We start from the raw sequence: 12263 nt of genomic DNA, 5'->3' as shown, positions 1-12263 counted from the left end.
GCCATCCAGCCATCTCATCCTCTGTCGTCCCCTTCTCCTCCTGCCCCCAATCCCTTCCAGCACCAGAGTCCTTTCCAATGAGTCAACTCTTCACATGAGGAGGTCAAAGTACTGGAGTTTCAGCTTTAGCATCATTCCTTCCAAAGAAATCCCAGGGCTGATCTCCTTCAGAATGGACTGGTTGGATCTCCTTGCAGTCCAAGGGACTCAAAAGAGTCTTCTCCAACACCACAGTTCAAAAGCATCAATTCTTCAGCGCTCAGCCTTCTTCACAGTCCAACTCTCACATCCATACATGACCACAGGAAAAACCATACCCTTGACTAGACGAACCTTTGTTGGCAAAGTAATGTCTCTGCTTTTGAATATGCTATGTAGGTGGGTCATAACTTTCCTTCCAAGGAGTATGCGTCCTTTAATTTCAAGGCTGCAGTCTCCATCTGTAGTGATTTTGGAGCCCAGAAAAATAAAGTCTGACACTGTTTCCCCTGTTTCCCCATCTATTTCACATGAAGTGGTGGGACCGGATGCCATGATCTTCGTTATCTGAATGTTGAGCTTTAAGCCAACTTTTTCACTCTCCACTTTCACTTTCATCAAGAGGCTTTTGAGTTCCTCTTCGATTTCTGCCATAAAGGTGGTGTCATCTGCATATCTGAGGTTATTGATATTTCTCCCGGCAATCTTGGATCCAGCTTGTGTTTCTTCCAGTCCAGCGTTTCTCATGATGTACTCTGCATATATGTTAAATAAGCAGGGTGACAATATACAGCCTTGACGAACTCCTTTTCCTATTTGGAGCCAGTCTGTTGTTCCATGTGCAGTTCTAACTGTTGCTTCCTGACCTGCATACAGATTTCTCAAGAGGCAGATCAGGTGGTCTGGTATTCCCATCTCTGTCAGAATTTTCCACAGTTTATTGTGATCCACACAGTCAAAGGCTATGGCATAGTCAATAAAGCAGAAATAGATGTTTTTCTGGAACTCTCTTGCTTTTTCCATGATCCAGCAGATGTTGGCAATTTGATCTCTGGTTCCTCTGCCTTTTCTAAAACCAGCTTGAACATCAGGAAGTTCACGGTTCACATACTGCTGAAGCCTAGCTTGGAGAATTTTGAGCATTACTTTACTAGCGTGTGAGATGAGTGCAATTGTGCAGTAGTTTGAGCATTCTTTGGCATTGCCTTTCTTTGGGATTGGAATGAAAACTGACCTTTTCTGGTCCTGTGGCCACTGCTGAGTTTTCCAAATTTGCTGTCATATTGAGTGCAGCATTTTCACAGCATTGTCTTTCAGGATTTGGAATAGCTCAACTGGAATTCCATCACCTCCACTAGCTTTGTTCGTAGTGATGCTTTCTAAGGCCCACTTGACTTCACATTCCAGGATGTCTGGCTCTAGGTCAGTGATCACACCATCGTGATTGTCTGGGTCATGAAGATCTTTTTTGTACAGTTCTTCTGTGTATTCTTGCCATCTCTTCTTAATATCTTCTGCTTCTGTTAGGTCCATACCATTCCTGTCCTTTATCGAGCCCATCTTTGTATGAAATGTTCCTTTGGTATCTCTGATTTTCTTGAAGAGATCCCTAGTCTTTCCCATTCTGTTGTTTTCCTCTATTTCTTTGCATTGATTTCTGAAGAAGGCTTTCTTATCTCTTCTTGCTATTCTTTGGAACTCTGCATTCAGATGTTTATATCTTTCCTTTCATTCTTTGCTTTCCGCTTCTCTTATTTTCACAGCTATTTGTAAGGCCTCCCCAGACAGCCATTTTGCTTTTATGAATTTCTTTTCTATGGGAATCGTCTTGATCCCTGTCTCCTGTACAATGTCACGAACCTCATTCCATAGTTCATCAGGCACTCTATCTATCAGATCTGGGCCCTTAAATCTATTTCTCACTTCCACTGTATAATCATAAGGAACTTGATTTAGGTCATACCTAAATGGTCTAGTGGTTTTCCCTATTTTCTTTAATTTAAGTCTGATTTTGGCAATAAGGAGTTCATGGTCTGAGCCACAGGCAGCTCCTGGTCTTGTTTTTGCTGACTGTATAGAGCTTCTCCATCTTTGGCTGCAAAGAATAATCAATCTGATTTTGGTGTTGACCATTTGGTGATGTCTGTGTATAGAGTCTTCTCTTGTGTTGTTGGAAGAGGGTGTTTGTTATGACCAGTGCATTTTCTTGGCAAAACTCTATTAGTCTTTCCCCTGCTTCATTCCATGTTCCAAGGCCAAATTTGCCTGTTACTCCAGGTATAATAATCATATATAAAATGTGTCGCCAGTCTAGGTTCGATGCACCATACTGGATACTTTGGCCTGGTGCACTAGGATGACCCAGAGGGATGGTACAGGGAGGGAGGAGGGAGGAAGGTTCAGGATGGGGAACGCATGTATACCTGTAGCAGATTCATGGTGATATATGGCAAAATCAATACAATATTGTAAAGTTAAAAGATAAAATTAAATTAAATTAAAAATAAAAAAATTAAAAAACTAAAATTAAATTAAAAAAAAAATATACCATAGAGATAGGGAAAAACAGTAAGAGTGACCCCTTGCTAGTTTATAGCAAGGTGTTTTATGTCTGTTTTAAAGCTATTAATCGGATAAGAGAGACACCTTAAGGCTGAGGGAGTTTCACCAGTCCCCTCTCCTGCAATATGCACTTCTGAGATAGGATGGCATGAGGTGTGTCATCCCCCAGTCATAAAACAACTGACAGGAATACTGATTTGCTGAACAATTATCATCCCAAGGTCTGAGAAAATAAAAAAAAAAGTTAGCCTTAGGTGGAGCCATTTTGAAGAAAGGCAAATTCCAAAGCAAATACATAATTTCATTAACATAAGAAAGATTTATTGGTTAGCTTCAGGCAGATCTAGGTGTCCTCAACACAGAATTAAAGGAAACCTCTTCTAATTTTGTGTAGAAAAGGAAAAAATATATCTGCCACTTTCAGTTTACTTTCTCCTGCTGCTTGGGACCTCTGGTCTTCCTGCCTGTTACCCTCTCATTCCCTTTACCAATAAAATCAAAAGTATCATGGGTCAAAAATGCTTCATCAGCAGCAAGCACCTACAGCTGCTCTTGAAACAAATGTGCTCATGGAGCTCCTTGAGAGGGGCCAATGTGGTATGGGAATGATGCCCATTTGGGACTGGGCTCTACATTGGCCACCAAAATTGTTACTGAACAAAAACTTGGGTCTGCTCACCCATGCACAGTAAAGGCAATCCAGTGACTTTGGGTTCTGATGAAGGAAAGTGCAGCATCTATTTTAAGACACCATACAAGGTGTCCAGGACAATTAATGCTCAAGAGCCTGAACTCCCCAATGAGTTTCAGCAAAAACCAAGGTGAGGGAGAAAGTGTCCCAGAGTATGTGATCAGCTCATGCACAGCTCTTTGATTGGTTGATGGTGAGGTAACAGGGTGATGTCAAAAGGGTTAACATTTTCAATTCTCAGGGAGCAGCAGGTCTGGGGGCTATGCATTCATGGTCATCAGGTAGCTAATGTCTTCCATTTTGCAGCAGTTTTGACACCTGTTAAGCAATTCAAGAAATTTTCATCAGATATTATTACCTTTCAGAGAGGAGCTAAAGCAGAGGATATAGGAGAAAGATGTATCCCAAGAAGGCCCGATATGGTCCTCCATGGTTACAATTTGTCTCACACAATATATGCTCTTCTTTAATGGGTCTCTGCCATTTCATCTTAGTAACTATTGATGACATTGCCATCTCTTTATAGGAGATAGCATTAGTTGTCAGTGTGGCACAGTAATTTGCTGATTACTGAATAGCTATATACTCTATATTCTTCAGCCCCCTTGTAGTTAGTTTTGGCCATAGGACTTCTTTGGCTAATAAATATGAAGGAAATGTACACAGTCTGAATTAAAACAAACAAACAAACAAAAAAAAAAAAAAACAACCTTCAAGTAGGATAACATCACTAGAGAGCTAATCCTCTAACTTACATCAGAATTTGTACAAGTAAGGAATAAAATTTTATTGTGTTAAGGAAGAGAGATTGCAAGACTAAGGTTATTACAATTCAGTCTAACCTACACTCATTAACATTGACATATTCAGAGTACATCATGAGAAACACTGGGCTGGAGAAAGCACAAGCTGGAATCAAGACTGCTGGAAGAAATATCAATAACCTCAGATATGCAGATGACACCACCCTTATGGGAAAAATTGAAGAAGAACTAAAGAGCCTCTTGATGAAAGTGAAAGAGGAAAGTGAAAAAGTTGGCTTAAAGCTCAACGATCAGAAAACTAAGATCATGGCATCTGGTCCCATCACTTCATGGCAGATAGATGGGGAAACAGTGGAAACAGTGGCTGACTTTATTTTTGGGGGCTCCAAAATCACTGCAGATGGTGATTGCAACCATGAAATTAAAAGACACTTACTCCTTGGAAGGAAAGTTATGACCAACCTAGATAGCATATTCAAAAGCAGAGATATTACTTTGTCAACAAAGGTCCGTCTAGTCAAGGCTATGGTTTTCCCAGTGGTCATGTATGGATGTGAGAGTTGGACTATAAAGAAAGCTACAAACTGAAGAATTGATGCTTTTGAACTGTGGTGTTGGAGAAGACTCTTGAGAGTCCCTTGGACTGCAAGGTGATCCAAGCAGTCCATCCTAAAGGAGATCTGTCCTCGGTGTTTATTGGAAGGACTGATGTTGAAGCTGAAAGTCCAATATGGCCACCTGATGAGAAGAGCTGACTCATTGGAAAGACCTTGATGCTGGGAAAGATTGAGGGCAAGAGGAGAAGGGGACGACAGAGGATGAGATGGTTGGATGGCATCATTGACTCGATGAATATGGGTTTGGGTAAAAGTCCGGGAGTTGGTGATGGACAGGGAGGCCTGGAGTTCTGTGGTTCATGGGGTTGCAAAGAGTCAGACACGACTGAGCGACTGAACTGAACTGAACTGTACATTTATTTTATTTGGTTTATCACAATGAGCGTCATGGTCCTAGTGAGTTTGTGATAAAGAAGTTTTTCCCCATTTTTATTGACCATTTGACTTTGACATCATTAGTATGTGACATAACCTTTATACAAGGTATTAGAAGTGACTAAGATTTGTAATCATTTAGGATCATATTAGGCCTTTTCCAAGCCCATGTAGATTGTAGCTTTGGTTTCAAACTTTCTCCTTTTTGTTTATCTGGGTTGCTCCTTGTCTTTGATGAGTACTCCCTCTATGACTTTAGTTATAAAGTTTAAGATAAATTCTTATACCATTAAAAAAAAGAACCATAGAGAAAAAGGACACAATTTTTCCCAAGGGCACAAGCTGTATATTCTAGAAATTAGGTATCCTTCTGATTAGAGTAATAGTTCTAGTAATGAGGCCATTTTTACCTCTATGATACAAAACCTAGTACAGGGACTTAGAAACAGCAGGTACTTAAAACATATTTACAAACATGAACCTATAAATTTTTTCTTTAAAATTATTTGACTCCTGAGGGTAAAGACTGTTACATTTTTGTGCTCTGTATGATGCTTTGATCATATTAGAAGTTTGGCAAACATTTAATTTGAATTTAGTAAGTGAGGCTGACAGTGATCAAATTGGGGAGATATAGTTCTTGAGCCAGGCTTTCCAAGAAGTGCAGGTGCAGCTGGAATTACTCTGGTCATATTTTTCTTATGGAACAAGATATATTTTCTCACTTATCTACATATGTCTATTGCCCTGTTGACATGAACATCACAATTAGCAATTCAATATGTCTCTTTTGTTGTTATTGTTGTTGAGTCACAGTCATGTCCCACACTTTGAAACCCCATGGACTGAAGCACACCAGGCTTCTCTGTCCTTCACCACCACCCAGAGTTTGATCAGTCTCATATCCATTGAGCCAGGGATGCCATGCTCATCCTCTCTTGACCCTACTTCTCCCGCCTACAATCTTTCTGAGCATCAGGGTCTTTTCCAATGAGTCACATCTTCTCATCAGGTGGCCAGAGTATTGGAGTTTCAGCTTCAGTCCCAGTCCTTCCAATGAATATTCAGGGTTGATTTTCTTTAGGATTGACTGATTTGACTTTCTTGCTGCCCAAGGGACTCTCAAGGACTCTCACCACAGTTCAAAGACATCAGTTCTTCGGTGCTCAGACTTTTATATTGTCCAGCTCTCACATCCATACATGACTACTGGAAAAACCATAGCTTCGACTTTACAGACCTTTGTAGGCAAAGTAATTTCTTTGCATTTTAATATGTTGTCTAGGTATGTCATTTTTTTCCCCCAATGTGCAAGCTTCTTTTAATTTAATGGATGCAGTCACTGTCCACAGTAATTTTGGAGCCCAAGAAAATGAAGTCTGCCACTATTTCCATTGTTTCTCCATTTATTTGACATGAAGAGATGGGACTGGAAGTCATGATCGTAGTTTTCTGAATTTTGAGTTTTAAGCCATCTCTTTCACTCTTCTTTTTCAACTTCATCAAGAGGGTCTTTAATTCCTCCTCACTTTCTGCCATAAGGCTGGTGTCATCTACTTATCTGAGGTTGTTGATATTTCTCTCCACAGTCTTGATTCCAGCTTGTACTTCATCCAGCCCAAAACTTTGTATGATGTATTCTGTATAGTAGGTAAATAAGCAGGATGACAATATACAGCCTTGATGGACTCCTTTTCCTATTTGGAACCAGTCTGCTGTGTCACATCCAATTCTAACTGTTACTTCTTGACCTGTATACAGTTTTATCAGGAGGCAAATGAGGTGGTCTGGTATTCCCATCTCTTTCAGACATTTCCATAGTTTGTTGTGATCTACACAGTCAAAGCTTTTAACATAGTCAAAAAACAGAAGTAGATGTTTCTCTGTAATTCTCCAGCTTTTTCTATGATCCAACAGATGTTGACAATTTGATCTCCAATTCCTCTGCCTTTTCTAAATCAACATGTACGTCTAGAAATTCTCATTTCACATACAGTTGAAGCCTAGCTTGAAGGATTTTCAGCATTACTTTGGTAGCATATGAAATGAGCACAGTTTTATGGTAGTTGGAACATTCTTCTGCATTTCCCTTCTTTGGGATTGGGATAAAAACTGAACTTTTCCAGTTCTGTGACCACTGCTGAGTTTTCCAAATTTGTTGGCATGTTGAGTGCAGCACTTTCACAACATCATCTTTTAGGATTTGAAATAGTGTAGATGGAATTCTATCGCTTCCACTAGCTTTGTTCTTAGTGATGCTTCCTATGGCCCACTTTACTTCACACCCCAGGATATCTGGCTCTAAGTGAATGATAACACCATTGTGGTTATTGAGTCAAGACCTTTTTTGTATAGTTCTTCTGTGTATTCTTGCCACTTATACTTAATATCTTCTGCATCTTTTAGTTCAATAGCATTTTTGTCCTTTCTTGTGCCTATCTTTGAATGAAATGTTCCCTTGGTATCTCTAATTTTCTTGAAGAGATCTCTAGTCTTTCCCAGTCTATTGTTTTCCTCTGCTTCTTTGTATTGATCATTTAGGAAGGCTTTCTTATCCCTCCTTGCTATCCTATGGAGCTCTGCTTTCAGATGAGTACACTTTTTCTTTTCTCCTTTGCTTTTCACTTCTCTTCTTTCTATAGCTATTTCTAAGGCCTCCTCAGACAACCATTTTGTCTTTTTGTTTTTCTTTCTCTTGGGGATGATTTTGATCACCACCTTCTGTACAATGTTACATACATAGATTGTCAGGCACACTGTCTATCTGATCTAACCCCTGGAATCTATTTTTCACTTCCACTGTTTAATCATTAGGGATTTGATTTACCTGAATGGCCTAATGGTTTTCTGTACATTCTTCAACTTAAGTCTGAATGTCTCCTTTTTCTAACTCAATTAATTATAGTATTTAGTAATGTGTTTGTTTTATTCTAACTTTGGGATGTTCTTCTTGCTTGACGAATAGTAATACCAAAAATTTTTTTTAGTTTTTATATGATTTATATTTATGCAGTGTCATGCAAAACTTGTAATATTTTATCATTAATCTTGAAATATTGGATTCTGATAATTATTTTTTAAAATAGAAATTTAAAAGTATTTCTTTGTAGCATTTCTAATATTTTCAGAGTTTAAACATCTTATTGTTGATTCTTCAAATTAATTCATGTTTAATAAATTCTTTCTAGTCACCTAACACTGTGTTAAGTTCCAGAAATGTGAAAAAAGGAAAAAGATTGTACAAAACATTTCTTTCAAGGAACTCATGATCCAGTCAGGAAGATATGCATAAACTCAAAATGTCAACATCTTGGTGAATACTCTCATTAGATTACTTAGGAGGAGAGAGGCGAGTTTAAACCTAATACCACTCATAGGCAGGTTAAGGTAAATGGAAGTGAAGAAGGAGGGAATAAGATTAGAAAAATCTAAAAAGTGAGTTTTTCCTAAAGATGTTATCACATAGTATAAGAGCTTGTATAGAATTCCAGGCATACAGAACAGCATAGGAAGCATACACAACTTATATCCTTCGATATACATTCATTCTTATAAAATAATGTTTCAGGATATACAGGAGAAAGAAGGAAATTAGATTAGAGGGTTGCAGGATCATACCACAAAATACCAAATTAGAGTTGCACTTTTGGCTAACAGGAAATAAGTTGTGAAGGGTTTTTAAAAGAGTTGCACAAGCAGTTAGGATAATTTGTAGTATAAAGTTTCATAATTAGGAAACAATCATATATTTGATTATTGTTTCTACCATATTATACCTTATTAAATATAAGTTAATTTTAACTCACACATTACAGAATGTACAGTAGTTGATTAAAGTTCTGGTTGCATTTTACAGTAAGAAACCAAATCTAGGTTTTGTATCTTTGTATATTCAGACAATTATGAAGGCCTTTATTTTTAGAAATTTCATTTTATAAATTTTATTTTATTTTTAAACTTAACATATATTAATCTTGATAATCCATAAGATTTTTTAGCTATTTCCCCAATTTTAGTGACTAACTAAGGATTTCCTTCTACTGCAACTTCTGGTGTTTAGTTAGCATCATAGGGATGTTTTGCTAACTGCTGTTCTATGGCTTACCTGCTCATATGCCCAGTGATATTTTGCTGGTCTCAGACCATCTTTTCCATCATTGCTGTCTCCCCTATTCTGCTGATCTTCAGGCAACCCACAGATGTGTTCCTGTATATCACCAAATTGTTTCCCATTTCTGTCTACCTTTCACTGAGGGGTACAACAGAAAACCTGATTGGAGTCCTAGGGACAGTTCTGTTTGTATGTGATAGTTACTCTCTTCTCAGATAGGGTAGATTAGGATAGTTACACGGGTAGTTTCAGAAATCTCACTAGGGGATTGTAGATAGAAAGGGAAATTTAGGGAATTTGAGAAGACCACTATAATTTAACGATCACTTGGGAAAGCTATCAGAATATTGTGAAAAGAAACAGACTTGCTTAACAATAAAACCATAAGTGAAAGCATACAATTTGCCTCAGGCCATTAAGTGAAAAAATAGGACCTACATCCTGTTGATTGAGGTCAGAAAGATAATGATCCTAAGGACATGCTCTTTGCACATACAAAGGACATAAAATTAAGGGAAAGGAGGCATGTCAAAGTAGATGACCCTCATTATAGTGAAATTTGAGATGATGTGACATATTTTAGCATATGTAAGTACCTTTTTCTGATTTGAATAACACTATGACAGTGCTCTCCTTTCCCTGCTGTGTCCACAAATCCTTTTGGTCTGTGTCTCCGTTCTCTAGGTCTCTGTCTCCACTCCTTCCCAGTAAATAGATTCATCAGTACTGTTTTGTTTTGTTTTCCTAGATTCAATATATATGCTTTAATATATTTACCTTTCTCTTTCTGGACTTACTCTATATAACAGACTCTAGGTTCATCTACTTCATGAAAACTGGCTCAAATTCATTCCTTTTATGTCTAAGTAATATTCCATTGAATACATGTACCACAACTTATTTATCCATTCATCTGTGGATGGACATCTAGGTGGCTTCCATTTCCTGTCTATTGTAAATTGTGCTGCAATGAACATTGGGGTACATGTGTAATTTTTTTTTTCCTAGTCCTATGTTTATTCAACACAATTATTTGACTCTACACAACAAAGTACAAACCCAACCTCATCTAAAATGCTACAAAGTTACAAAACTCAAAACAGAAAATTTATAGTACTGAATGCATAGTAAAAGCCAAAAAGGCAATGTACATGTTGCCAAGGTAACCTGGAAGACTACCGTGAATATCAACACAACAGGATGGGGGCAGAATGGGAGAGTGGGAGGTGGGGGTGTTGTTCAGTGATTACCGGGCAAAACTGACTTTCAACTCACCAATTTTAGAGAGATGGGGAGATGTGTGAATGTGTGCCAGTGCACACACATATGTACATCTGAAAAGAACCATTTGGGGTAGAAAATGGGGGGGTGGGTGGCGGTGTGTTTGACCTTAGAGGTCAGAAAAGGACTCAGGCAGGGGAACAAGGCCAGACTAACAGTACTTGCAGTTGCATAAAAGCATGCCTTTCCTGTGGGACTTCATACCATATGGGCCACAAGTCATGTGTAGAATGGGAAAATGTGCTTCCAAGCAGGGCCTTTACCAACACCTGGAGTCCCTTGCTTAACCCTGCTGGCTTTGCCACTAAGCTGACTCTCAGGATCTAGAAATGTGGAAGCTCTTTAGCTAGAAAATTGGAGGGCTTCTTTGCAAGCACGACCCCAAACCCAAATCACTCCTACTGTGGGAACTCTGCTACCCAGCGAGACAGTCTCAATCACTGCCTCCACCTTCAAAGCCTACACGCAAGGGAGGGATTTCTTTCCTATTATCTCCTTTTAGCTAGAAAAGTGACAAGAGTGAGCTGGATGGGATCTAATCCACAAAGGCTGATCTTCAGCAGCCCTGCTTATCCAGAGGATTTGGACCTGGAAAGCTTGGTTGGTGGCGGTGGCAAAGGAAGAGGGAGTGTGCTTCACGGAGGACCTGCAGCAAGGGGAACGAGACCTTCTCCACATCCGTGGGAGTGACCCTCAGTGCATGGGAGATGGTATGCTCTCGGGAGGGCTGTATCACCTGGGGGTGGCCGAGGCCAAAGGGCCAGCACAGTGGTAGCAGTGATCTCCTGGCCATCCATTTGTGCTCTGTCCATGTGTTTCAGAGCCTTCTCAGCCTCATCTGGATTCTCAAATTCCACATGTATGTAACCTTTAGAGAGATGAGGGTGCATCCTTTCCACAGGAATGTCAATCATTTTAATTTTCCCATAGGTGGAGAATATCTCCATGATGTGATCCTGGACACATTTCTGGTGAGCCTCCTAATGTGTACTTTGGTGGGTTTTGGGAAAGACTCTGCTTTTTCCTTTCCTTTTCATCTCTTGAGTGATTTGGACTTGGAGCTGCAATGCTGCCTGTTCTCATGTCTGTGCAGTAACTATATGGAGAGCCAGAGAAGCTGCTGAAGCTGGAGCTGCGGGATGTGCTGGAACTCCCTAAGCAGCTCCAAGCTGAAGACAAACTGGAGCCAGTGCTGGGCTGGAGACCGAACTGAAAGTAGAGTTGGACTGAGACCTGGTGCTACTGCTCCCACTGGAACCACTGCGCCTCTCCCAAATCTTACTCCTGCCACAGTCTTTCTTCCTCTACCCCTTGGTGTACACTCTATCTTTAGAGTGATCCTTGGACATCTCATCAGAGCGTTCTTCGCATTTGATGGAAGAAGGTGCTCTAGCGCTGGACTTCTCAAAATTGTTTTCTTTGACTCTTACCAAGCTCTTCTCTTTCACTTCTGATAAATCCATTCTCCCTTTTGAGGTGTTTAAAGCAGCAATGGCGACCTCACTTATCTGAACTCTCATTTCTTACTTGAGTCTGAAAAATGATCCCTAACTGATCGCAATTTATACCAAAGTGCAGCATCTTCCCACCACCAGGACCTTCTCCTGCTCTCCTTAGCCTCCACATGTGTCTTTTTGATGATTTTCTCAGGATATACACCCAATAGAGAGACTGTGGGATCCTATGGCAGATTTATTCGTAGTTTTCTGGGGAATCTCTATACTGTTCTCCATAATGGCTGTATCAATTTACATTCCCAACAACAGTTCAGGAGGATTCTCTTTTGTCCACATCCTTCCAGCATTTATTGTTTACAGATTTTTTTTTTTTGATAATGGCTCTTCTGGCTGCTGTGAGGTCGTATCTCATTGTACTTTTGATTT

The 12263-nt window shown here is 39.5% G+C and overlaps 1 pseudogene; it reads right to left on the bottom strand.

Moving 5' to 3' along the window:
• Positions 1 to 10878: 10878 nt before the first annotated feature.
• LOC102390824 lies at positions 10879 to 11873 on the bottom strand (annotated as a pseudogene).
• Positions 11874 to 12263: the final 390 nt, after the last annotated feature.

The sequence above is a fragment of the Bubalus bubalis genome, chromosome 3 (genome assembly GCF_019923935.1).
Source record: "Bubalus bubalis isolate 160015118507 breed Murrah chromosome 3, NDDB_SH_1, whole genome shotgun sequence".
NCBI classification, from domain to species: Eukaryota; Metazoa; Chordata; class Mammalia; order Artiodactyla; family Bovidae; genus Bubalus; species Bubalus bubalis.
This window is presented reverse-complemented; position numbering and strand designations above follow the sequence as displayed.